Source organism: Nyctereutes procyonoides, unplaced genomic scaffold, assembly GCF_905146905.1.
Source record: "Nyctereutes procyonoides isolate TBG_1078 unplaced genomic scaffold, NYPRO_anot_genome, whole genome shotgun sequence".
Taxonomy (NCBI): Eukaryota; Metazoa; Chordata; class Mammalia; order Carnivora; family Canidae; genus Nyctereutes; species Nyctereutes procyonoides.
Genome location: NW_026575037.1, coordinates 14,497,137 through 14,522,141, shown reverse-complemented (window position 1 = coordinate 14,522,141; position 25,005 = coordinate 14,497,137).

Genomic DNA, 25,005 nt, shown 5'->3' with positions numbered 1-25,005 from the left:
GGAAAATATATCTAAGGTGGGGTAAACAAATAGGGCAGCAGTTCAGGTGGGCTGTATCCTCACTTGAGCCCTTGCTGGCTGTGTGATCTTGGCAGAGTTTCTTAATTTGTGGAGGTTTGAAAGCTGCCATAGCCTTGGCCTCGTTCTCCTTGTCTTGCTTTACTTCCTCTTGGTTTCCAATATACAGTTTTCACATGTCTGAAGCTGATTTCTGTCTTGACCCATAAACTTCCTTCATACCTGTCACCTAAGTTAAACTTTTCAATTTTTAAAAAAATATCCTACCTAGTTACAACATCTTGGTGAAGGCCTGAGACCTTTGCAGGTTATATGGATCTTTGATCTTCCTCATCTTTGGACTCTTAGTACATTTGGAATCTGTAGCACATCTCATTTAATCCTTACTCATAAATTCTCCACCACATTATATATATATTTGCTTGTGGATCTCACTTGGTTATAATTGTTTTTATAGCAATGACCATGATATCATATTGAATCCACAGTAGATGTTCATGGGGGCACATTCAATTAAGTTTATTGGTAGATATTTCTGAAATTTTGGTCTGCTTTTTGGTTACTTTGACATTCTTAAGGACTGTTTCCTAAAGTATGCTTTTGGAAGTCAGGAGGGGAAAAATGTTGCCATATGCATCTGAGTTTATTTCCATTTAGTTTGAGATCTTTCAGAGAAAAAAAAAAAAACAAAGTAGGAAATAGCAAAATGAAATTCTAGAAATAAGTCTAGTGAAACATATAATAAAATCTATTTATAGAGTGTTTCTTATAAGGTTTTCTCATATGATAGTTTCATAATATTAGGTGAATGGTCACACAGCTGTGTTTCTCTCCCTAAGAAACTTTATATTTTCATTAGTAGATCCTCTGAACATTATCTTAACAGAATTTATTATATTCTAATGTTTATTACTTATATAGTGAGTTTTGAGAATTATCACATATTAAAAGTAATTGCCATCATATTTCCTAAAATTATATTATCTCTATAAATGTCTATCCTTAGGCATTTATATTAAAAAAAATCAAACTTTGCCACTAAAATATCATCATTATGTAGATGATTATGATAAACTCAGAAAATTGTTCACATCTGAATTGCTAAAACAGATTTACAGAAATTTTTATTTATGAATATAGATGCATCATACCACAGTAAATATGGAACATCTTAATTGGAAGATGGATGGAATAATACATATTTTTCATTTCATGTGTGTTTTCCAAAGACCTATAAGATTTTTTTTAAAAGCGACTAAATTAAGATAATTTTGTTCTTTTATGTGATTTGCTAAATTCTTCTTAAGAAGCTTATTAGAACAAATGTAGCAAAATTATACTCACATTACTAATGTGACTCTAATAGAGAAAATGGATATATTTTCCTTCCTGTAGCATTTTACTCTTCAAATTGTTTCTATTAGTATGCTGCTTCTAACAAACTCCAGTTAGCAAAGATAAATGTCTTCTTTTGTTCACAAAGGGTGTAATACTTTTATTTTGAAACAAAAACAAAAACAAAACCCTTTCACATGGTTCTTCAAATAATACAAGTTACCAAGCTGACATGGCACAGTAAATCAGTTTGTTTGAGAAGATGGCCACTGTGTATATTATTTTAAAAATTAATCAATTTTTGAATAATTAATATATATAGTACATAATTTAAATGTTTCAAAAAGAGCACTGGGTGTTATTCTGTATGTTGGTAAATTGAACACCAATAAAAATTAATTTATAAAATTAAAAAAAAAAACAAAAAGAGATACAATGTAAAACAAATTTCCCACTTACCCTTGTCTACCAGCAGCCCAATTTTCTGTCTGAGTGAACTGAAATCACTTTATTATATGTCCTTCCAGATACACACTATGCTCACAGACATTTGAATATATATATATATACTCTGTTTTTCACATTAATAGTATACAATACAGTTTTTCATCTTTTTTCACTAAATAGCATTTATTGAGGACTGTTCATTTTCAGAACCTATGGAGACGTATTTTTTAGTGGCTGATTATTAATCTTTTGCATATCTATACCGAGATGTCTTCAACTAGTCTGCTATCAATGGGTTTTCTGTAGTATCTTTCTTTTTTTTTAAGATTTTATTTATTTATCCATGACAGACACACAGAGAGAGGCAGAGACAGGCAGAGAGAGAAGCAGGCACCCTGCAGGGAGCCCAATGTGGGACTCGATCCCAGGACCCTGGGATCACCTCTGGGCCAAACGCAGATGCTCCACCACTGAGCCACCCAGGCACTCCTGTTGTTTGTTTCTTAAACAATCTTTTGTTCATTCTCCATGAGTAGCTTTGTACCTATAATATTGGAGCATTTTTAAAGGACAAATTTGTAGGCAGAGAGTTAGGACGAAGAGGCTGCGCCTTTTAAAATTGGTAGACATTCACAACGACCAACATAAAACCAGGGTTAGTTTCACACCAATGGAAAGGATAAAGCCCTTTATCCCTACTCTCACTGAAAAGCATCAAACTTTTTTATTTTTGCAATCTGATTTTGTAAGGTAATAAATAAGATAGCAAATGGGATCTTACAGTTCTGTTTAGAAATTTTTTTATGATGAGTGAAGTTCAATATCTTTTAAATGTTTAAGGACCATTTCTATTATATTATAAATGATCTGTTTGTATCCTCATCTCTTTTTTTTTCCCTTGGTCTGTTGGCCTTTGGAGGAACTCATCATAATTAAGGGCTAATGACATATTGCAGCAAATGTTTATTCCTGTTTGGTTTTTGCCATGAAAAAATGGATTTTTTCCTATACTTTGAATTTGTTAATATTTTCTCTTTTGTGTACTGGGCTTTGTATTATACTCAGGATGTTTCTACCTTAAGATTAAAGAAAAATATTTTTCCCCCTTGGGTGCTTGCTAATGGTTTGTGATTCCTTTTTCTCTTGTGCTTCTTTTTAAAGATTTATTTATTTATTTATTTTTAGAGAGACAGAGAGAGAGAGAGAGCGCACAAGAGAGTGGGGAGAGGGACAGGAGAGACTCTCAAGTAGATGCCCCACTGAGCACAGAACCCAGTGTGGGGCTTGATCTTGTGACCCTGAGATCGTGACCTGAGCCAAAATCTAGAGTCAGGTGCTTAACTGACTGAGCTACACAGGTGCCCCCTTTCTTGTTTCTTTAAAATAAATGTTTTATATTTTTGCTCCACGTTGATACAGCATTATTTATTGAATATAACTTTATCCAGTAACCCATCTGTATCTTCTGGAGTAGAATGACCTTTCAGCATATTCTAAAGACCTCAATGTATTTGTCCCTGTTTCTGGGTTTTCTTTTGATCTATTGGTAGTGTTTCTTGACTACTTAAGTACCATCACACTGTTTTGATTATTGCAACTTTAGAACAGGTTTTAGTATCTGATGGTCTAGTCATTATTTCTGTCTTTTTCTTCAGGGTTTTCCTATGTATTTTTTCAGGGAACTTTAGAATCAGCTTTCCTATTTAAAAAGAAACTCTTCATTTTTTTTTTTATTTGCAATGACAACAAGCATACATTTATTTAGGGAGAATTGGCATCTTTGCAACATTACATTTTCCTATCCAATTATAGTACATATTTTCCCATTAATTAAGGTCTAATACTGTATCTCTCAGTAGTATTTGAAATATTTCTGCATATGTAGTTTTTACATTTTGAATAAGTTTATTTCTGGACTTAGGGATACTATTTTGAGTTCATCTCTTGTTTGTCTTTGAGCTAGTTTTGAATATTTTTTGAATTAATTTTGAACTAAGTCATGTCTCTGAATTCTCATATTTTTTGCAGTATAAGAGTTTTCTAGTGGATTCTCTTGGCTTAGAAGCATCTAATCTTCAAAAAATCTAAACATTACCTCCTTTCTGCTGATTACATCTTTTTCTTTCTTTCATTTAATTGCCTTGGCTAGTCAGTTGAGAATAATGCTCAATATTTGTGATAGTTAACAGCCTAGTCTTGTCCTTGATTTAATGGAAATGATTTTACTGCTCTTCAACTCTTCTAGAAAGCAATTTATTTCATCTGTTTTCATACTTACTTGCACATAACTGAGAAGTCTGTTTTGATTTGTGATTTTATCCTCACATTTGTGATTTCTTTCTCTTATCTTTATTAATTTACTATTTATATGCAAAGAGTCACCTAATAAAATAGGTTCAGGTTTACTGGAGATAGGCAGCTGCTGGGTTTGGCTTTCATATTCATGATTTTACTTGATTTTTGGCATCTGGAGATTTGTTTTACTTCCTGACAAGCTCAGCAGTGCATTTAAAAATGTTTAAGTTATTTTAACTAGCGTTTCCAAGCATTTTATGTCCTAGAAATCCTATATGTCTCTTTGAAGGTTACCAACATTTGTTTTTTAGAAAATGCTTTCGTTAGCTACTTTCATCCCTTTGTTTCCTACTGTATTTCTCTTTTCTATTATTCTTCCTCTTTACTATCACTTTCATTTCATAAATGTTAGCTTTTGTTTTATAAATATAATTTGCTGAACTTATTGGATTTGAACATAGTAGGATCATGGAAAGCACAAGGCTTCACCCAGCTACATAATATGAATGAAATATTATATGAAGCTGTTTTTTGAGAGTTCAGGAGGAAATGTCAGTGACAACACCAAGTTGTAAGATGCCAAGGAATATGGATGCAGAATTCAGTTTATTGTAATAGGACTCTTTCTAACAATCAGAACTTTCACAAACTCCAAAAAAATCCATGGTCTCCCGTACTGGTGCCTTTCAGCATGATTGCATCCTTGGATGTGTTGTATAGGCACACAGGGGGCATTGGGTAGGGAGTTGCAATGGTTGGTTTCTCTAGTTCCTTCTAGCTAAGACATAAACAATGCCCCCAAAACACTAGGCCCACTCGGGCTGTCACTGTAAATGGCTTTGGATAGCATTGTAATAAACAGCTCTACTTTACTGAGTCTGCCTGCCTTGCATCGGGTCTGAATATAATTAGGACTCATTATTCATAAAACCAGCCTGCACACTCTGTTGCTCATCTTGTGGGGCTCCTGGGAAACATTTCTAGAGTTAAGTGGGGATGCAAAGTAAAGTTAAAGCATTTCTTTTGTAGGCTTTTAAATGCTAGATCAGTTTTTATTTCTTCTGCTGTTTTATATATTATATAGGAAAGCACACACACACAACATTGGTGCACAGTAGTTCCTATATGATCTCAAAAGTTATGCTTTTCATTTTTTCATAGATCACAGTTGAATCTTGAGTCATTTTGGACCAATGGCTGTTTTGGGGCAGTGTTATGGGAGGGGCAGGGCATGCTGAGCAATTACAGCATATTAGCATGATGAATGAAAATATGTGGCCCATGTGAATGGGAGGAAGAGAAAAGAAGCTTAGAACATTCACTGAAGACTATGCATGAGACATTGTTTGGCATAACGTGATAGAAAGGCACTGGGGTGCTTTGCAGTCTGTGCTCTTGCAGAATATGTATTTTTAATATACAAGTAGTGATTTATTGTGTGCCTACTATATGCAGAGTATTTTACGCTAGTTTAAGCCACTTAATAGGTTCCAGAGTAAGAAAAATTATACCCCTCTTCCTCCCACTCTTCTAGATAAGAAAAATGAGATTTAGAGGGGTTAATTGCCCTATTGTTACTCTTAGAGGTGATGTTCAAAATATTTAACAACTTGGTGTTTCATCAAAACTGATAGCTGACCAATAAGTACGTATTGAGTCCAGTTTACTGGACGAGGTGCAATATTGCCACTATTGATCTTAATTATCCCCTGATACCTTTCTCACCTTTAGTTTTGAAGATCCCAACCACTTCCCTCACTCCCTTCCTTTTCATCTCGAGCCCGGGTAGCCCTTCTCTCTAGTGTGGTCAAGCGCATGGCTCCATCTTTCCTCACTCCAATCTGATGTTACCTCACTGCTCATGAGTCTTCTCAAGTCACTCATTGGTCATGTCTTGTGGGTCCTCAGAAACTTCTCGGGACTCTTCACTTCTGTTGACTACTAACCTCTGCTATTTTTTGGGCACACACTCTGCTCCAATCAAGGTATTAAGCTGTTCCCAGATATTTTCTGGTTTTAATAACACAGAAAATCTAGTGAGGTAGATACTGTTTCTATATTGCAGATGATGAAAATGAAGCTGAAAATGAAGCTTGCCTGCCTTCATGCACCTTGGCCATGGTGGAACTGGGAGTGAGAATTTGTCTTGCTGTCTAAACCTTTTAACTTGATATAAACAAGTCCTCTACAAACCTAAAATGCAACATAGTGCTTGACACATAATAGTTTCTTAATAAATATTTGGTGGTGAATAAGTAAATATTCTTATATCTTTATCTCTGTACTCTAGGAACATAGGCCGATTTATTAATCTCTGAATGTGTATTACATATAAATATCTGGAGGCTCTTGTCCATATAGTTAATTTTGATTCCAATATTCATAACCCCCCCTCCTGATACTACTTGTATGCTTAATTTATTATTATTTTATACCATGTGCTATTATTTAATTTCTCATTTTTAAAAAAATTGCTCAATTAGTTGGTAAATTTTTTGAGGGAATGCATAGTCTCTATAATTCCTTGAATCATAAACATATTGCCTTGCTCATATTCATGATTATTTGACTAGTGCTGGCCTCACCTTTTGGCACCCATTCTTTGAGATGGCAAGAATCTTGCTCATTTTTGCAGAAATTGAATCCCTAGAGCTGAACATAGGAGCAAATTCCATAACAAGTGCTCAAAATACTATTATTAATATTCATTATGCATTCTAAATTATGAAAAAATGCACTGACTTTTGAAATAGACTTTGGTTCTGCCCTTTAATAGCAACATCATCTTGAACAACTTAATTAATCTTTCTGAACCCAGTTTCCTTATTTGTAAAATGAAATAATAATAGTGCTACCCACACAGGAGTGTTACAAACACTTTGCACTTAGGATGAGCATAATAAATGGTTTGGTTGAAATAGATGTGGAATACAAATGAACTGTTACTGAGATTTATTTCATGATCTAGAAAGTTCATTATAGAATAACATAAAAGTGCACTCCTTGAGACGACGTCCTAGAACACCATAAATCAAAGGATTCTAGGTTATGTTCTAGGAGGACTCTGAAATATCATCCATAAAGCCTTCAGCCTACTGTTCCCTAATCTAGCATTTTCCATTGGGCAGGCCAAGAACGATCAATATTTAGGGTGCTTATAGATGCTCTGTGGGAAGATTTTTGTTGTAAAGAGAAATTTATAAGAGCTAAATTAAAAACAGTTAAGTGTTCCTGAAACATACCTTTTAATATGAAGTGAATATGATATAACTTGTAGCATTTTCCACTCTCATTTGACCACCAAATACTTTTTATTTTCTTGCATGCTGTGTGGTTAGTAAATGTTTCTTAAGACTATCCTCAAGAGATGCCTGGGTGGTTCAGCGGTTGAGCATCTGCCTTTGGCTCAAGGCATGATTCTGTGGTCCCGGGATCGAGTCCCACATCAGACTCCCTGCGTGGAGCCTGCTTCTCCCTCTGCCTCTGTCTCTGCTTCTCTCTCTCTATGTTTCTCATGAATAAATAAATAAAATCTTAAAAAAAAAGACTATCCTTGAGAAAATCTAGGATGGTTAGTTTCTAATCCTGTGCCAAAATTCTGTAAAAGTAACCCAGCAAACAAAATGTTCTTTAGAATATAGAAGAAGGAGTTAGAATAGATTTATGGATAAGTGTAATAAATATTCCTAAAGTCAGTGTTTTGTAAGAACAATATTTACTACAACAATAAGTGATTAACCAATGTGATGCTTAGATAATAAGGCAAATAACTTAAAATTTAAAAAAAATTTATTTAAATTCAATTTATCTAACATATAATGTATTATTAGTTTTCTAGGTAGAATTTAGTAACTCATCAGTTGCATATAACACCTAGTACTCATGACATCAAGTGCCCTCCTTCATGCCCTACATACCTCCCGTCCAGCAACCCTTTTTGTTTCCTAGAGTTCAGCATCTCTTATGGTTTGGCTTCCTCCCTTTTTTAGATCTTCTTTTCCTTTTCCTTCCCTCCCTCTACGTTCATCTGTTTTGTTTCTTCAGTTCCACATATGAGTGAAACCATTTGGTATTTGTCTTTCTCTGACTGACTTATTTTGCTTAGCATAAGATCCTCTAGTTCATCCACATCGTTGTAAATCAAATAAAACCAAGATTTAAAATTTTGTCTTAATCATCCCCAAACCACCATCTCCCACTAAGTGTGGAAATTTTAATTGATATGCTGAAGAGAACCTGAAAGCTTGTTTTCATTCTGAATGCATGTCTCTTAGAAGAGAAATTTAAGCATAACAGGAGTAGGACCCTTCAGGAGGAACGAGATATAAATAAATCAGAATATATGATCCTTCATTGCAGACTCGTTTTATTTTTGACTCTTTACAGAGGTCAGAAAAGGACACAACTTGTATTCATTGAAGATCATGTGTTTCAAGTTGAGGGCTGGCTGCCATTTTCAAAGTTTTGAGATTCTTTTATGATCTGAGAAATTGCTTCTGTTTTCACATTGTGCCATGGCGGTAAATATCTATTGGAAGCATTAAATAACACTTTGTAGATATTGTCCTAAATAAACATCCTTTATTATTGTAGTTTCCTTTTAATGATTTAATGATTTCCAAGAGCTGATGTTGAGCTATCTCCAAAATGTTTTGCTTGGATTCTCTGTGTTGATAATCTGAGATAGTGGGAAGAGTAATTCCAACAACAGTATATTTTTTTAAATGTTTTTTTCTTCTATTTTCTTGTTTTAAAGTGAAATTTGCTCAACTTTGCAATGGACTTTTCTCTCCTCAGACATGAACCACTAAATTTTCTTTTTTATAAAATATGTCTTGGGAAGTAAGGGCTGAGGATCTTCTGTGACACTCTCTACACATAGTTTTCAATTAAATATGTACCTTAGAAAGGCAGTATTCTATGTCTTAAGAAGATCTACAGGATCTTTTTTCAAATAGTCACATTTACTTATAAAGTAGGCAAAATAAAGGAAAATTTTTTTCTTGAAACTCAATTTTTCTATCATAAAAACAATAACTGAGGGCTGGTCATATGTCAGACTTGAAAATAATAATTGAATCATCACAGCAAACCCTTTTTACAGATCAAAAAATGGAAGTGCCAAGATGTCACCCAGGCAGTAGCCCTTACAGCCTGCTCCTAACAGCCTCCTTTTAATACTGTGCCGGGTGCTCCAATTGAGTCTAAGAGAATTATTGGGGAACAGAAGTTATACCTTCCACTTCATACCCTTGCTCTCTCCTCAACCCTTTCCTTGACTCTCAAACTTTGGCTTGTGAAGTAAAAGTATACTCCCATTAGCGTTGCAATAAATACCTGAATGGCAATAAGATGTGGAGTTGAGGATGGATGGCACAGAGAAGTGACACTTGTCCATCTTCAGCATGTTTGAACCTCAGCTCAGCCATCCATAAATGCCTAGTTAATGGTGTAACCCAGATCAGCATCCAGCCCTGCCTCCTAAGGGAACTTTGCCAATGCTTTAGAGGGAAGGGCTGAATAAGAAGTTAAAACTAAATAAATGGGATCCCTGGGTGGCGCAGCGGTTTGGCGCCTGCCTTTGGCCCAGGGCGCGATCCTGGAGACCCGGGATCGAATCCCACGTCGGGCTCCCGGTGCATGGAGCCTGCTTCTCCCTCTGCCTGTGTCTCTGCCTCTCTCTCTCTCTGTATGACTATCGTAAATAAAATAAAAAATAAATAAATAAATAAATATATTGAAATGAAATAAAGTAAAATGTGCACAATTATTTTTCTAAGAAATTGAGTGAACACACAGAGTTGGCAATATGTTGCAGCACAAGTGGATTTCCTCCAGTTTAGCCCAATATCAATGCGGATGGAAAGGTTATGGCTTGGGCCATTTTCTTGGCACCCTAGGAACCTCTTGAGAACAAGAGTAGCAAGGGAAAGGTGGTGTCAGTCATGGCCATGTGTGTGCCTATGAGGAAAGCGATGCCCCCAAATGTCCTTGACCTAGAAGAGGGGAGGGTCTGATGCCTGGATTACAGTGAACCTGGAAGTGGATCTTGTTTGCTATGATTGGGACCTTTTTGTATCCTGTGGGCCAATTTGTCTTAGGGAGATTTCGGTCAACAATCTGGTATTTATAAATGTGTTTATGAGAAATTTAAGATAAGAGGTTCTATTCTCTCAATATGCCAATGCTATGTTTATGGAACTATTTGATATGATAAGGAATCTTCTTTTCTTTAGGAACAAGTGTCTCTGATGGAATTCTTTTGTTCATTCATACTCTTATTTGTATTTTCAGTGTACATTTTCATGTTTTTACATCTTATATTCCATTCAGGTGGTCTTTATATTGCCTATGAAAGACTCATAGTATTTGATATGAGCAGTAGTTTAAGAGGATCAAAGCATCTACATATATGAACCAGAATGAAGATACAAAATTAAAAAAAATTCTGTTTCTGGAACCAGAAATTCCTTTTTTGCTGAAATTCTCTGGTATTATCATATTATGTCCTAAAACACTCAACCAGCAGAGCAAATGTTCTCTCTCTACCAGGAAATGAATTAACTATCATCATTTTTTAAAAGTAGATTTAGTGGAGTCCCTGATGGACATATGAAAAATAGTTCCCTTTTACTATTGCGGAAAGCCATGCCCAGCCAGGGTACATCCAGTGACTATTAAATGGTTCATTATAAACTTAATTTCTTGATCTATCTGCACAAAGACACATCAGTTCCAGTTCAGTTGTTGACATTTGCTGATACGTAAAGAAAATATGTATCTTTTAAAACATATGTCCATGTTTTCAGGCTTGAATTAGAGAGAAAGTGTTAGTTATACAAATAAATCTTGGTTAACTAAGCTGGACTTGGGTGAACAATTATGAATAGTTTGCATTTTAATTTTTCTAATCAAGTGCATCTCCTCAATTAAAATACATTTATGTCACCGTCTTTCTCAGTTTTATTTACTTACTTTTTTTAAAAAAAATATTTTATTTATTTATTCATGAGAGACACAAAGAGAGAGGCAGAGGGAGAAGCAGGTTCCCTGCAGGGAGCCTGATGCGGGACTCCATCCCAGGACCCTGGGATCATGACCTGAGCCAAAGGCAGATACTCAACCACTGAGTTGCCCAGGCGCCCCACTTTCTCAGTTTTAAATTCTATGGTAAAGGTGGATTTTTTCAACCATCACTACATAGGAATCAGAACAAAGTCAATATGAATCTTTGCTCCTCAACAAATACTGACCTGCTACCATCAGGTTGGTCTCCTGCCTGTTTCTTAGTCCTGCTGTGCTCAGCTAACTTTGAGTCTTTAAAAAATATATATATTTAGATAATCTAAAAGGCCTTCCCAAGTTCTATTTTGCTCTCATCTTTTGTCGCTTTGTTCAGGATATCCATATACCTCGAAGATTTTCTTTTTCAAATCCTTCCAAGTTTGTCTGTACAATCAGAATCTTAATATATACCACCCTATTCTCTAGATGTCTCTACCATGTAATTTACACAAGCAGTAGTGGATAGAAGTTTTGTTCATGACTTATTTCATTGCATATATCTTACTTCTTCAATTATATTATAAACCTCCAGAGATGAAACTCTATATATCAGTTTAATTATTTTGTATTCCTTCACACTTAGAGGAAGGCTAGTGAGAGGTGGGTAATCATTTCTTGATATTTTACCCGAATAGCTTTTAATTAGTCTGTGGGCAGGTTAATTCATAGGCTAACTTAAGTAACTTAATAAGCTTACAATTTAATACAACTTAGTAAGTCATCAGCAAGGCATTTCTCTCCGTTACATAGACTATGGTTTTCAAGAGTTGTATTTCCAATATTTTTTACTCAAGCACTGAGAACTTCCTGTACGCAGGAATTATTTTCGTGTCCTAATTGAGACACTATATATAGTGGAGATTTTTTTTAAAACCATATTTTAAATTCAGCTTGTGGGGTAGGTTAAGATATCAGAGGTATGGTTATTAGTAAATATTTTTAAAAAAACTTTGCAAGTCTCTTTTTTATTACAAGTTTTTTTTTATTTTGAAATAATACATGCTTGGTGTAGAAAACACAGAAAATGTGGGAAAGCAGAACAAACCAAAATAAGACAAAACAAGAACCCCTCATAATTCCACTGGTTTCCTCATCAATAATATCCTGGTATATTTTGATCCTTACAGTGCTTTTTCTAGATCAAGAAAGACTCTAGAACTTTTGTGAGGCCCAAACTTTTACATTTACATTTTCTTCTTTAAGAAAAAGAATACAAAATTATAAATAAAAAATTGAATTAAAAAGTAAATATTTACATAGAAAGCAATGGAAATCACAGAAATCACAAATTTTGTAAAGTAAAAAACTACCACAAATGTCAGAAAAATAACGAATTATTTTTTAAAAATGTTTTACTGTTTCACATGCCTCTTCACTATGTTTTGGGTTGAATGCTCACTGATTGCTTCTTTGTAAGACAATGATTTCTTTTTTTAATTTTTAAAAAAAGAGTATTTATTTATTTATTTATTTATTCACGAGAGATGCACAGAGAGAGAGAGGAAGAGACAGAGGCAGAGGGAGAAGCAGTCTCCATGCAGGGAGCTTGATGTGGGACTCGATCCCAGGGCTCCAGGATCACACCCTGGGCCAACGGCAGGTGCCAAACCGCTGAGCCACCCAGGGACCCCCAAGACAATGATTTCTTGAAAACGCTTTTATTTATTTATTTTTTTCGAGGGAGAGAGAGAGAGGGAGGGGCAGAGGGAGAAACAGACTTCTCGCTGAGCATGGAGCCTAGTTTGGGGCTCTATCCCAGGACCCTGGGATCATGACCTGAGCCCAAATCGAGTTGGCTGCTTAAATGACTGAGCCACTCGGGCCCCCGACAATGATTTTTTTAAATACCACTTTCTATAGAGAAACTAAATAGATAATTTATCTTCCCCCTCAAATAGTAGATCAAAATTCATTTATTACTGGGGAATCTTTTTTTTAGCTTCACACTACTTACTGGTATGGCCTCATTTGTAACTTCTCTGTTGCAAATGGGAGGGAGAGATGGGTATTTCTGGTGGGGTGGGGGGCAGCCCCTGCTCCCACAAAGTTTGTCTAGTCTGGAGAGGGTGGAGTTGTCTATGAGACCAGGGCCAGGATGGCCCTGTGATCTGAAAACTAGGCAATGCCTCATACAGATCTTTCTCCTTAGGGACAAAAATAGGCTCTGAGTGTTGTAGAAGATTCTTCAAGAGGTGTTCTTGCTGGACCTGATGGATATGGATGTAGGCCTGGTGGTCTTGCAGGCTCTTGAATCCCCAGATGACCACCAGGGTAGAGATGGTGACCTCCAGCCTGGGGAAATGGTCAAAGCTCTTTTCTTCTTGAAAGAGGACATGCCTGATTTTGAAAGAGCTTGTACAAAGTAGGGGCCTGGAGTAAAAGTGTGGTGGCTTTGTAGTCAATCCACCCCTCTTTTTTTTAAAAAGTTTTTTTTTTTTTAAGAGAGAGAGAGAGAGAGAGAGAGAGAGAGCAAGTGAGCAGAGGGGGAGAGAGACAATCAGACTCCATGCTGAGTGTGGAGCCCTATGCAGGGCTCGATCCCAGGACCCTGAGATCATGACCTGAGCTGGAATCAAGAGTTGGTCACTTAACTGACTGAGCCACCCAGGCACCCCCTACCCCTCTTCTTGATATATATTTACACCATATAGTGTTTGAGTGACCTGATTTTTTTTTACTCAGCAATATACAGTATGTATATTGTGACTTTTCTCCATACTAACAAATATTTTTCTAGAATATGATATTTAAAAGATGCTCAATAACCATCACATAATAAAATTTACCATACTTTCCCTGGCTAATAATCTGTTGCTAGACATTTTGGTTCTTTGTAATTTTTTAGTATTGTAAACAATGTTGCAGCCAACAGTATGCACCTATCTGATGCCTTTTTTCAGGGTAATCTTTTCTTAGGATAAATTTCTAGAAGTGACAGTCCTGGGTAAAATTGTGTGCAGAATTTTTAAAAGGATTTTATATATACATTAAGACTAGATACACTGTCAAGCTATCCTAAAGAAAATATTATAACAATATATCCTCCCAATAATAGTTTATGAGAGGAAAGAACTTTGCATTTCTTCAATGGAAAATATTATAAATTAGACTATTACTCAGTAACCCTGAGAGAACCGTTAAGGAACTGTAGACTGTTTTGAGAAAGACATACACAAGACATGCCTGCCTGACACATTTGTCAGAAGAAGACCTTATAGCAACCTGCATGAACAACTTTCCGAAAACTTTCTGCCGACATCAAAAGTCTGTGATGTGTCACTGAATTTTGGTACTTAGGCAGTACATATGACACATGATCTAATAGTGAAAGAAATTTAAGATAGAATCTTGAAGGTGTGTGTGTCTTCTAGGAAGCTGGTAAAATTTGATGCAGTAGGAGTTCAAGGCCCCTGCAAACTGAGTGTCTGCGATGCATTATTAATGTCCTATGCTTTTGAAGGATGGTAACAACCAGTATTTTCTAGTCAAGTATGAATGTGTCACTGTGGTCTTACATAAGTAAATTTGATGGCATGATTATTTTCTATCCTAGCATATTTACTATGAAATATGAAGAAGCAAGAGAAGATAGCGCAATAAAAACTACAGAACACTATTAATAAAAACCAGGAAAGAAAAAGAACAAAAGAGCTATTCCATATTGCCAAGCAAATAAAGCAATTAATATTTAAAATGATGGGGAATTTCTACATGTTACATAGAAATAATTTAATTTATAAAAAATTTAATTGTTTCGGATGTTTAAAGTCTCTTAGGAAGCCCACAATTTAACATTCATTAAAGTTTTACTATCTAGGGATGATACTTTAGTGTGATATGTTATAAATCAAAGAAATTTAATCAAAAATTTCATTTCAGATTCTATGAAAACAAGTAGTTATTCCTTTTAATAACTGGCTTGTGTGTCTTTTCTAGGAAATGCAAAGTGAAAAACTACAAACATAATGTACCAGCCTGAAATAGATGTTACAAAATTGAAATGAAAGAGAAAAAAGGAACATTCAAAAGGCACGTGACATTTGCTGCATTTGGGATCTTACGGTATCGAGCAGACACAGGATGTGGGTGTAAAGGGGGCAAACTTGGCTCTGGCCAGTGCCCCTGGGCAAGGCACCACCTCTACTGCTCATGTGCACTTCGGACTTTAACGTGGTTGTGTTTGCTTTCTTGGCATCCAAGTCATGTGGGGAACCCTAGCTGTAATAGAATCTGGAAAATTCTACTTGAGTTTTCCTCCCCAGGTGCCAGTTTTCCAGCCTCTTAGGCACAAGAAGCCACATCAGAAGGTGGCTGGAGTCGTTTTTGAGAAGGCACATTTGCTGGAAGGGGCGCAGCTGATTTAACTTCTTTACACACAAACAGGTACTACCTCATGAGTTAGAGGTTGATGCTTTTATGTGAAGAATTCATTGAGCAATCTATTCAATCATATTTTTGGGGGTATCTCCCAGGTGCTTCAGGATCCACAAAGAAAAACAAGTAAACTACCTCTATGATAATGTGAGAAGAAAAATCCCTAAGTACCTATAGCATAGAATGCTACGACTGATACATTAACCAAGAGGAGAGATTACACATTTTTTTGGGTGGGGGAGATTTGAAAGACATCATGTAGGAGGTAGCACCTCAAATGTGCCTTAGAGGGACAGAATTGTGACAGGTGAACATGCAACATTATAGATGGAGAGAACAGGATGAGTAGAGGCACAGTACCATAAAAAACACGGCTTGGGTTCGGAGAACAGAAAGTCATAAAATGCTATAGCAACAGAGTGGGGTAGTGAGCCTAATGCCAGAAAATTCGACTGTGATGAGAGGATGTTTCTTCATTCAGTAGGTGAATGGTGGAGGTGCTAGCAGAAGTGAGGAGCGACAGGAGATGGTTACTGGGATTTTGAGCCCTGAAATGACATGATCAGAGTCTACATTTAATCAGAATATTCTGGTTTGAATGTGTTGGATTGCTTCAAATAGAGACAGACTGAGGGCAAGAGACAGGAATGGAAACTATAGCCATAATCTCGTAGACTGAACAGGACTTGAGCAAGGAGGGTGGCAGTGTGCACCCACTGTAGATGCCAGTTGTGAGCCCTGGAAACATCTCTGGCTAACCTAGGCTTGAGGCAATGTATTGGAAAGATCTGTAGGATGGCTGGAGAGATAAGCACAGCAAACAGAATCCAGAAGAGAGAAGTGAGCTGGAACCATTGTCAAGATGAGCTCACATGGGCAGCCTGATTAGACAAGGTCCTGCTCTGGCTCTTGTTGGTGGATATGTCATTGGTGTCTTGATGATTTTGCTGTTTTATAGACTTACTGAAGTGTTCCTACATGTTTATATCACTTCCTTAATTTTCACAGGCTCCGTTGGGAGACTCCGATTGGCTGAGTTTTTGTTCCCTCATGCCAGGGGCTGGAAGAGGGAGGCTGCTGTAAGTTGGCTTCCGGAATGGGAGTTGGAGTACTGCACCTTCCCAATCCCACACACAGTGAAGAGGAGGATTTGATTGCTGGGAGGCCAAAAGGAAAAAAGGTCAGTGTTCACTGGTTCTTGCCTCCCTGGCTGCTGAAGAAACACACCCTTTATCTACACTTGCACTGAAAAAGAAAAATAAGTAATAGTGCTTGAACAACTCCCTCTTCCTTGGGAAAGACCCAAAGCCTTGTCATATTTTATAATCTGGTTCAATGTCTCTGAAAAATGCCCATTTTCTTCTATGTGTGTCTTCCTTCCATTTGATATTTTGCCATCTCTGAACTAATATTTCAAGTTGACAATCACTGATATAACTCACATACTATATGGGGACAAAGGGGGAGAAAAGGCGAGAGAAACGTTTGTGCAGCTGGTTGAGAGGCTGTATTAGGAATTTCTCATTTGTGTCCCCCACAGCCCTCTTGATGAGTCCTTCCCTCAGGTGTTTGGAGGTCAGGGTGTTTCTAATCTTGTCCGTTTTTAAATTTCTCTGTTCTGAATGCCTATTATAGTGCCTGGCGCAGAGTAGATTAATTAATTAACTTTTCCCCTGGACATGCTTCTGTAAGAGGAAGTCTACACATGATGACTGGGCTTGCAGCCATACTCTTTCTGTCCCCTGGGCAGTAGCTGTCAGCCCATTCTTTCTGCTAGTCAGAAGTAATCACTAGTGCCATGACATCATTTCCCTCATTTTTTACCCATTATCAGGAGATGCCTGCAACCATCAGCTTCCAATTCAGTGGAACCAATGTTCAGTTCTGCAGGTTTGCTTCTATTTCAGAGCATTTACGGCATCTTACAGGACAGCACTCGCACATTGCAAATGCTGAGTCCTTTTGGGTACTCTTTCTAAGTCTCTAGTAGACTGTATAATGTCTGCTGCGCATAGATGCTGTGGAATATGATAATACTGGTGGGTTCTCATGGGCACCAGCTCATTGCCTTGATCCTTTTATGATAAATTGGATTTATTGCTCAGCAGAAATGTTGTTCGGTATACTCTTACCACAAGGGTTGAAAAGAATTGGCAGACAGCAGGAGCAGGCAGGCTGGAAAGTATAAGCAACGCACCCCAGCAACTCCCTGTGTCTTCAGGATTTCCTGGGGCCCAGCTCCCTGTATATCTTTTCACTTGAAGATGGATATGCTAGAATTTATGCCATTCAGGTTATACACACACACACACACACACACACACACACACACACACATACACTTAGGTCCTGGTCACCTGTATGCTATTATAAGTCATTCACTTTGAAACAGGGCTCAGTAGCAAGCCATTAGCTTCTTCCTTTAGAAGAAGAGTCTTCCTTTAGAACCTAAGGGGACTTCCCTCTGATTCTCCTTAGAGGAGTTTGTTACAGTCTCCATACAGCATCCTGATCTTGACCGTTTGAGTTCCCCCACACAGTTGGGTCATGATGTTGATGCAAAAAGTCCTGGCTCTACTGACTGGCTCTACTGCCCACCTAGAAAGAGAGCATTATCTTGCTGTTGGTCTTGCTCAAGGCCAGGGGCTAGCAGGCCACTTGGTAAATGTATCAGAATATCTTCCCTGAATGTGACTTATTTTGCCTTCCACATTTGAAGAGACACATGATATATTGGCCTCTTTTCTTACTGGTGGGGTAGAAAATTTGTCTTCTTTAGAAGGGAAATTCAACACACCTGAAACCACTGAACCCTGACTTGTCTTCTTTACTGAATTGTTAGGCTTCTTTCTTCCTACAGGATCTATCCCCTGCTCTCTAGCACATATGTCTCTTTCTAAGAGAACCTGCTGGTTCCTGCTGTCCAGGTCCTGCCAGCATGAGATATCAGCAAAGTAGTGACCCAGCATAATGGATGGGTGGTCAATGTTCTGTAGGCTTAATCATGGCACAGGGCTGAGAGTTGATCTAACCTTAGAAGCAAGAATGTTAAGGTGTCCTGCCTTCTTGCCACATGACAGAAATTGATTTCTGGCATTGTCTTTATATTGAGATACAACAGAAGCACTTGCAGGTTAAGAGCTACCATCCGGGTGCCGCTTATAATGTTTTGCTCCTGAAAGGAGACAATTTCCAAAACAGGTCTTGTTTGTCACATGATTTAGATTCTCAGAATCCAATTCTGTTTCTGAGACCTGGCTATCTTCTGCAGTGGACAAACATAGAAGGTTAAATGGGGGTTACAGGATCATCACTCCTGCATCTATCAAATCTCTGATGACACATGAATCTCTCCAATTTCTACCAGGGAAGTGGTTAGCTCTTGGTTTTTTAAGTTTTGGATTTACTGTTTTGGTGAGGAGGTGAAGGAGGTGAAGGAGGTGAAGGAGGAGGAACAGATTTCTAGTTGGCTCATGCTTCCATCTTATCCCTTATTGCCCGGGGCTAGTGAGTCCCTATGAAGAAGCCTTAGTTTCTGAAGATATCCATTTTGGTTATTGGCTCCAAACTGGAGAAATAACCCCAAAATGTGTTGGGGATTTCACTGAGGTTACCATTCCCGAACTCCATTTATTGTTTGATTCTCAGACCAGACTTCTGTTTAGTAGGTATGGAGCATTTTTTATTAAAAAAAATCAAATGGAATCTCTGTGAATTGCTCATACATTCTGTCCCTAGGAACCCTGGTCACTGCCAAGCAACTGGACCATTTTGATTGCTTGCTTTGATACCTCTTAAAAAAGCTACCCTACTTTGCTGCTGGGGATGAAGGCTTTTGCTACTCCAGGAGCCTTCAAATCCAATTGAAATCTAAAAGCCCATTTCACTATAGGATTTTGCACTGAAATCCCTAGTTAATGCAGATCAGTGACTAAAGAGATTTTCATAAATATTGGGTTGTCCTTAAATGACTTAGTGAAGGAAGTGCCTGCCAGATCTGTTTGGGGCACATAGTCTGAGAGTGAGTGCGCATGGGTCATATGATCAATACACTTCAATATTCCTACTTTCCAAAGTCTTCAGAATCCATTCATTATATTACACTGTGGAATTTCTGGCATTTCATCTTTGCCTAGTGTGGCCCAACACTGAGTCAAGATTTCTGTGAACCAGCTGAGCACACTACTAGAACCACTGCCAGTTATTGAGCAAGGGCATTAAATCTAGAATTTCTGCTTAGCGTGCTCGTGTTGATACATTTAACCCTAATATAAAACTACATTCCTTTCTTCCTGGGTCAACTACCTTAATACATATTCTTGCACACATAATTTAGAGTTTTGCCAACATAAGCAAGCAAAGTTCTGAATTGTTTTGATAATTCTTTATCCTTGAGTTTGACTTTTTTGTTGGCCCCTTGGGGCATGTTTGGAACTAGCTGTAGGTGTAGAACTGGTGTGTGTGTTTGTGTGTGTGTGTGTGTGTGTGTGTGCGTGTGCCTGTACCCACATGAATGAATGTTGGATGAATGAATGTTGGATGTGGAACATGAGAATTAGCTTCATTATTATAGGTAACTCTCTGAGGCAAGGAAGATCTTTTAAAAATTTCTTTCGCATATGAATATGCAATTTGAGTTTGTAGAGCAATTCTGTAGACTACAGAAACATAAAATAATGACCATTCAGAAAATATTGCCAAATTGTTGAAGTTCTGATTTCCCAAGGGATTCATTATCATAAAATCTCTTTTCCAGACTAAGGAAGATTTCTCTGGATCAAAGAGGTTAGATTTGGCTGGGTTAGAATTGGTCTCTTATTTTCTGAATCAAAATCAAGACCCAAATAATTCCACTGAGACCTTGCCTTGAATCTGATAGTCCTTGTGATCAAAGATTCCCTTCTGCTTTCTATAACCTCGGTTTTTTCTTTCTCTCTCTCTCTCTTTTTTTTTCTCTTGCATTGAAATATCTGATCTTCTTTGAGAAGATCAGATGAACTTGTTTATCAGAGATAATAACATATTAAACTTAAGAACTTGGTTTTTTAATACTCATTTGGGCTACAAGCCTCTATCTACAAATCCGAATCAAAAAAAAGTTAATGAACATGTTTCAAAATAGAAGCAGAAGCCCTTATACATCATTTATTACAGTGCTTATTTTTGCATGAAAATAATCAACCAAACTATAAAAGAGTACATCAGATCTGACATATCCCTTCAGTAGCAAATATAACAATTAAAAAATTCAGACACGAACACCGCCTGTTCAAATTTTACCAAATAGAGTTTCTTTTGCCCAAATATAATTTGTACTCACTTGCCTGGGGATCTGTGGAAATTTGCAGCACAGCCAAGTCCTTTTGATTCCTGTTGAGATTCTCATGATGCCAAGACACTTCTCACATCCCTGACCTTGGGCTCATAGTGTTCGCGAGAATGCTATTTACTTAAGAAAGAACAAAGTAGCCACCGGAGTTTAAATTTTTATATATCATTTCTTTGTTTTTGTAAGAACATTATTAAAACAACTATAAAACACTGTGGAAGGAAAGGAAACTCTAATTTCACCTCTAATTTTAACTCCCTGCCAGAACAAATATTTTCCTTCTCTCTTGTGCTTCCTTCATGTCTGAACCGGGCAGGCCAGGCTTTGGGCTTTGGGCTTTGCCCGCAGTTCAAGCTTTCCATGTTGAATTCCAATCAATTTCAGGTATCAATAACCACAGCACAGGTCCTTTCTAGATTTTTACATGTGTATGTATTATATATACTTTTGTGTATATAATCACATATTATATACATAATATATAAATATACATATGCATAAATATACATATTTACTTTCTGATCTCAGTGTTTCTCTCTCTTGACTAAATTACTAATTTGCAAAAATTTATTTCTTTCATTGCTGCCAGTCTAAAGAGGGTCAGCAATGGGCTCCACCTGACCTTTCATTTGTCTCTCTCTCTCTCTCTCTCTTCTCTCTTTTTCTCTTGTTTTAACCCTTTTGTCCCATTGAAAGACTTCAGTGCACATCACACCCTGAGCTTATCACTACTCCCAGATACTCCAATCCATTCAGAGATTTTAGATATGGGTAGGATACTTTTCACTTGATCCTTGCTTCAAGGCTGGGTTTTTCCCCAGCCTTATTGCTCAAAACACATTTCAAATTTACATCTTTCTATTTGGGACTGAGAAGCAGTTGCCTCTTTCCCTCCCTGCAACTCTGAATTCATGGGCTCTTTTACCTTCCTTGCCCCCTTTCAAGTGGGGCCAAGTAGTTTCTGAGCTCATGTCCCCCTTGTAAGCCTTGCCAAATGCAACAATAGCACAAGTACAAAGGATGAACCGTTCGCCTCCTCACTGCTTCCCCTAGACTTACAGATTCAGGGGGTGTGTGATCTGTTTCCCAAGTTTGTGCAGGTGACAGCGTTTTTCTGGTGTGTTGCCACAATGTAATTCAGCTTGCCACCTTTCCAACTTCCGTCTACAGTTTTCTTGCTGCTTGCCAATTAGCCACCAAGCCAATACCACACGGTTTATTTTTATTTTGGTAGCACTCCATTTTTAGGTGCAATTTTTATATTTTTCTGTGAAGGCTCAGTTATGGTGCGGTAACAAACAATTCTAAAATACCAATGATGTAATACATTAACACATGACACAATGACATATGAGAGAATCTATTTCTTGTTCACGATGTCCAGAGAGGGTTGCTCATCAGAATGACTCAGGGCTTCAGACCAATGGAGAATCCTTCTGAGCGCCTCCTTTGATGTTTGCTAAGACAGGAAAAAGGTGCTGTGCACTATCATATGCTGCCATGACACACATTGGTTCTGTTCCTATTTCATTGGTCGTGATAAGTGGTGCAATCAGGCTTTAATTTCAAAGTGCAATCCTACTGTTGTGGGGTGAATTATACCCCCCCCCAATAAATGTTGAAGTCCTAACCCCCAGGACCTGTGAATGTGACCTTATTTGGAAATACGGTCTTTACAAGGTAAAAATGAGATCATTAGGGTGGGCTCTAATCCAATAAGACTAGTGTCCTGATAACAAGGAGGAATTTGGATGGAGGCAAACATGCATAGAGGCAAAACAATAGAAAAACACAGGAAGATCATAATCTACAAACCAAGGAATCCCTGAGGTACCTGAAGCTAGGAGAGAGGCATGGAACAGATCCTCACAGCCCTCAGAAGGAACCCACCCTATCAACACCTTGATTTTGGACTTCTGGCAGCTAAAACAATACATTTCTGCTGTTTTAAGCCACTCAGTTTAAGGTACTCCATTACAGCAGTCCCTAGAAATGAAGACAGCCTACTATGTATGCAGAAGGAGGAGGAAGTTGGAATATTTGTGAACAGCATTAGCAATCATCACAATGTCTGTATTCATGTAAAAATACATAATTTTACTAGTTTTAATCCAAGTTTGTGGAAAAATTATTTTAATTTTCTTTACTTAACATTATTTAATTAGCATGTCTTGGCATTTTATACTGACATTTTCATTATTAAATTGCTACATTATACTATATGATATAGTCTAAAAATTTTAATTTACAATCTTCATGCTGTGAACAAGTACTATGAATTACAAAACCAAAAATTCTAAAAAGACTGTACAATTCTCAGATAACATCAATTGCCAATAAAGCAATTAATATGAGGTGCCAAGAGTGCAAACACACTATATAGTGTTGCAATTAGTGTAACTAATGCTAACTCTTAGAAAGTCAGAGATTATTGCTAGAATACAGTTGAGTTTATCATTGTAGAGATAACACGTACCAGTCTGTTACAAGGCTTTCTCAGAGCTGAAAAATATATGTGCTATATAGAAAAACTTCTATCTGTAAATATTCCAAGAAATATATCAATTTTATCCCTTAATTCAGAGATACATACAGCAAGGCCTGGCTTTCTAGGGAAGAGTAAACGGTAAAAATCCAAATTAGATTTGTTCTTATTCTCAATATCTGGTGTTGCTCAAGAAGAAAATCCTTTGATCTTCAACTCCTATTCAGATATATATCCTTGTAAGGGATGTTGTACTACATGCTGGAACACATTCTTTCTTCTTTCTCGCTCCAGAATTAAATTATGTATGAATCCCTGGTGTATATAAATATTTCCTTCTAGTTGGAATCTCACTTGCAGATGGTGGAAAGTCATAAATATAACTGAAAAAAAAAACCCAATAATGGGCTCAGGGTACTCAAGGTATATTAATGTCACACAAGCATGAAAAATGCATGAGATTCTTTCTTCGAGTGATGATGCCTTTTTTATTTCTTATCTATAGTTAACCCTGAGAAAAGTGAACAAAATAACAGAATGAAATGAAATATTTTCTTTGGGCTACACTTCATGGTTTCAGGGTTGAATTAAAGACGTCCTTATTTAGCCTTGAAATTTGTGTAGCACGCTGAGACCATTTCAGGACTGAGCCCAGTTTAATAAACTTAAGAGAATTTTCAGCACAGTGTGTGGGAAATAAGCTTCTCAATTCTTCTTCTGGCAATGTGTGTGCAATTCTTACTATGTTTCATAAAGCTCCAGATATGGGAAAGTCAGACTTTTGGTTAGCTGAGGATGTCTAAGGAAGTGACATGTAAAATCAATTTCATAAGATGATAGATTTTAGCTTAGAGAATTGATGTCGCTTGGGTAAGTTCAGGGAAAATAAATTTGGTTTTGGATCCAAGATTCCAAAGCCTGACTCCCACATCTGCCCATTAGATAACATTGTATGCCCAGGGCTCCCAGTAAGGTCCTTCCCTTGTTTACTGACATTTAACATTTAAAAAATGGGCCATTTCTCAATGCTATTAAAATCTTGGTTAATCCTTTAAATAATGAGATTTACCTCTCTTCTTGTTTCTTTCCTAGGTATAATGAGGCAAAAAGAAAAGACCATCCTGCCTTATATCTAACAGATATAAGGGGCAGAGGGCAGCTATTGCCCAGAGCAGCATTAAGTGTGCATTTATAATTATTGGGCATCTAATATGTGCTAGATATTGTGCTAAATGGCTGCAGAGGGCACAAATGATTGTGGGGGTGGGGGGTGGTGGGGACAAAGCCCTGTAAATAGAAAATGGGCTGTTACATATCATGATTATAGAAGATGATCCCATGTACTCTACTTCAGGGCACCATGAAATAAGTCATATTTGAGGTGGTTTTTGAAGTGTGAACAGGAGTTTGACAAACTATGTGTGTACATGTGCATCATGATAGTCTGAGCTCTAGCCGTGTAGTGAGGTGATATCATGATATAGTGGAAAGAACTCTAGGCAGAAAATCAAGAAACACATGTTCCTGTCCTGATTTGTATGTTCTAACTTCTGGATAAGTCATTGAACATCTCTATCCTGCAGACTGCTTCATGAAAGTATTTCAAAAGAGAGAGAAAAAAAATCTCCATATGTGTAAAGAAATGATTCCCTCTCAA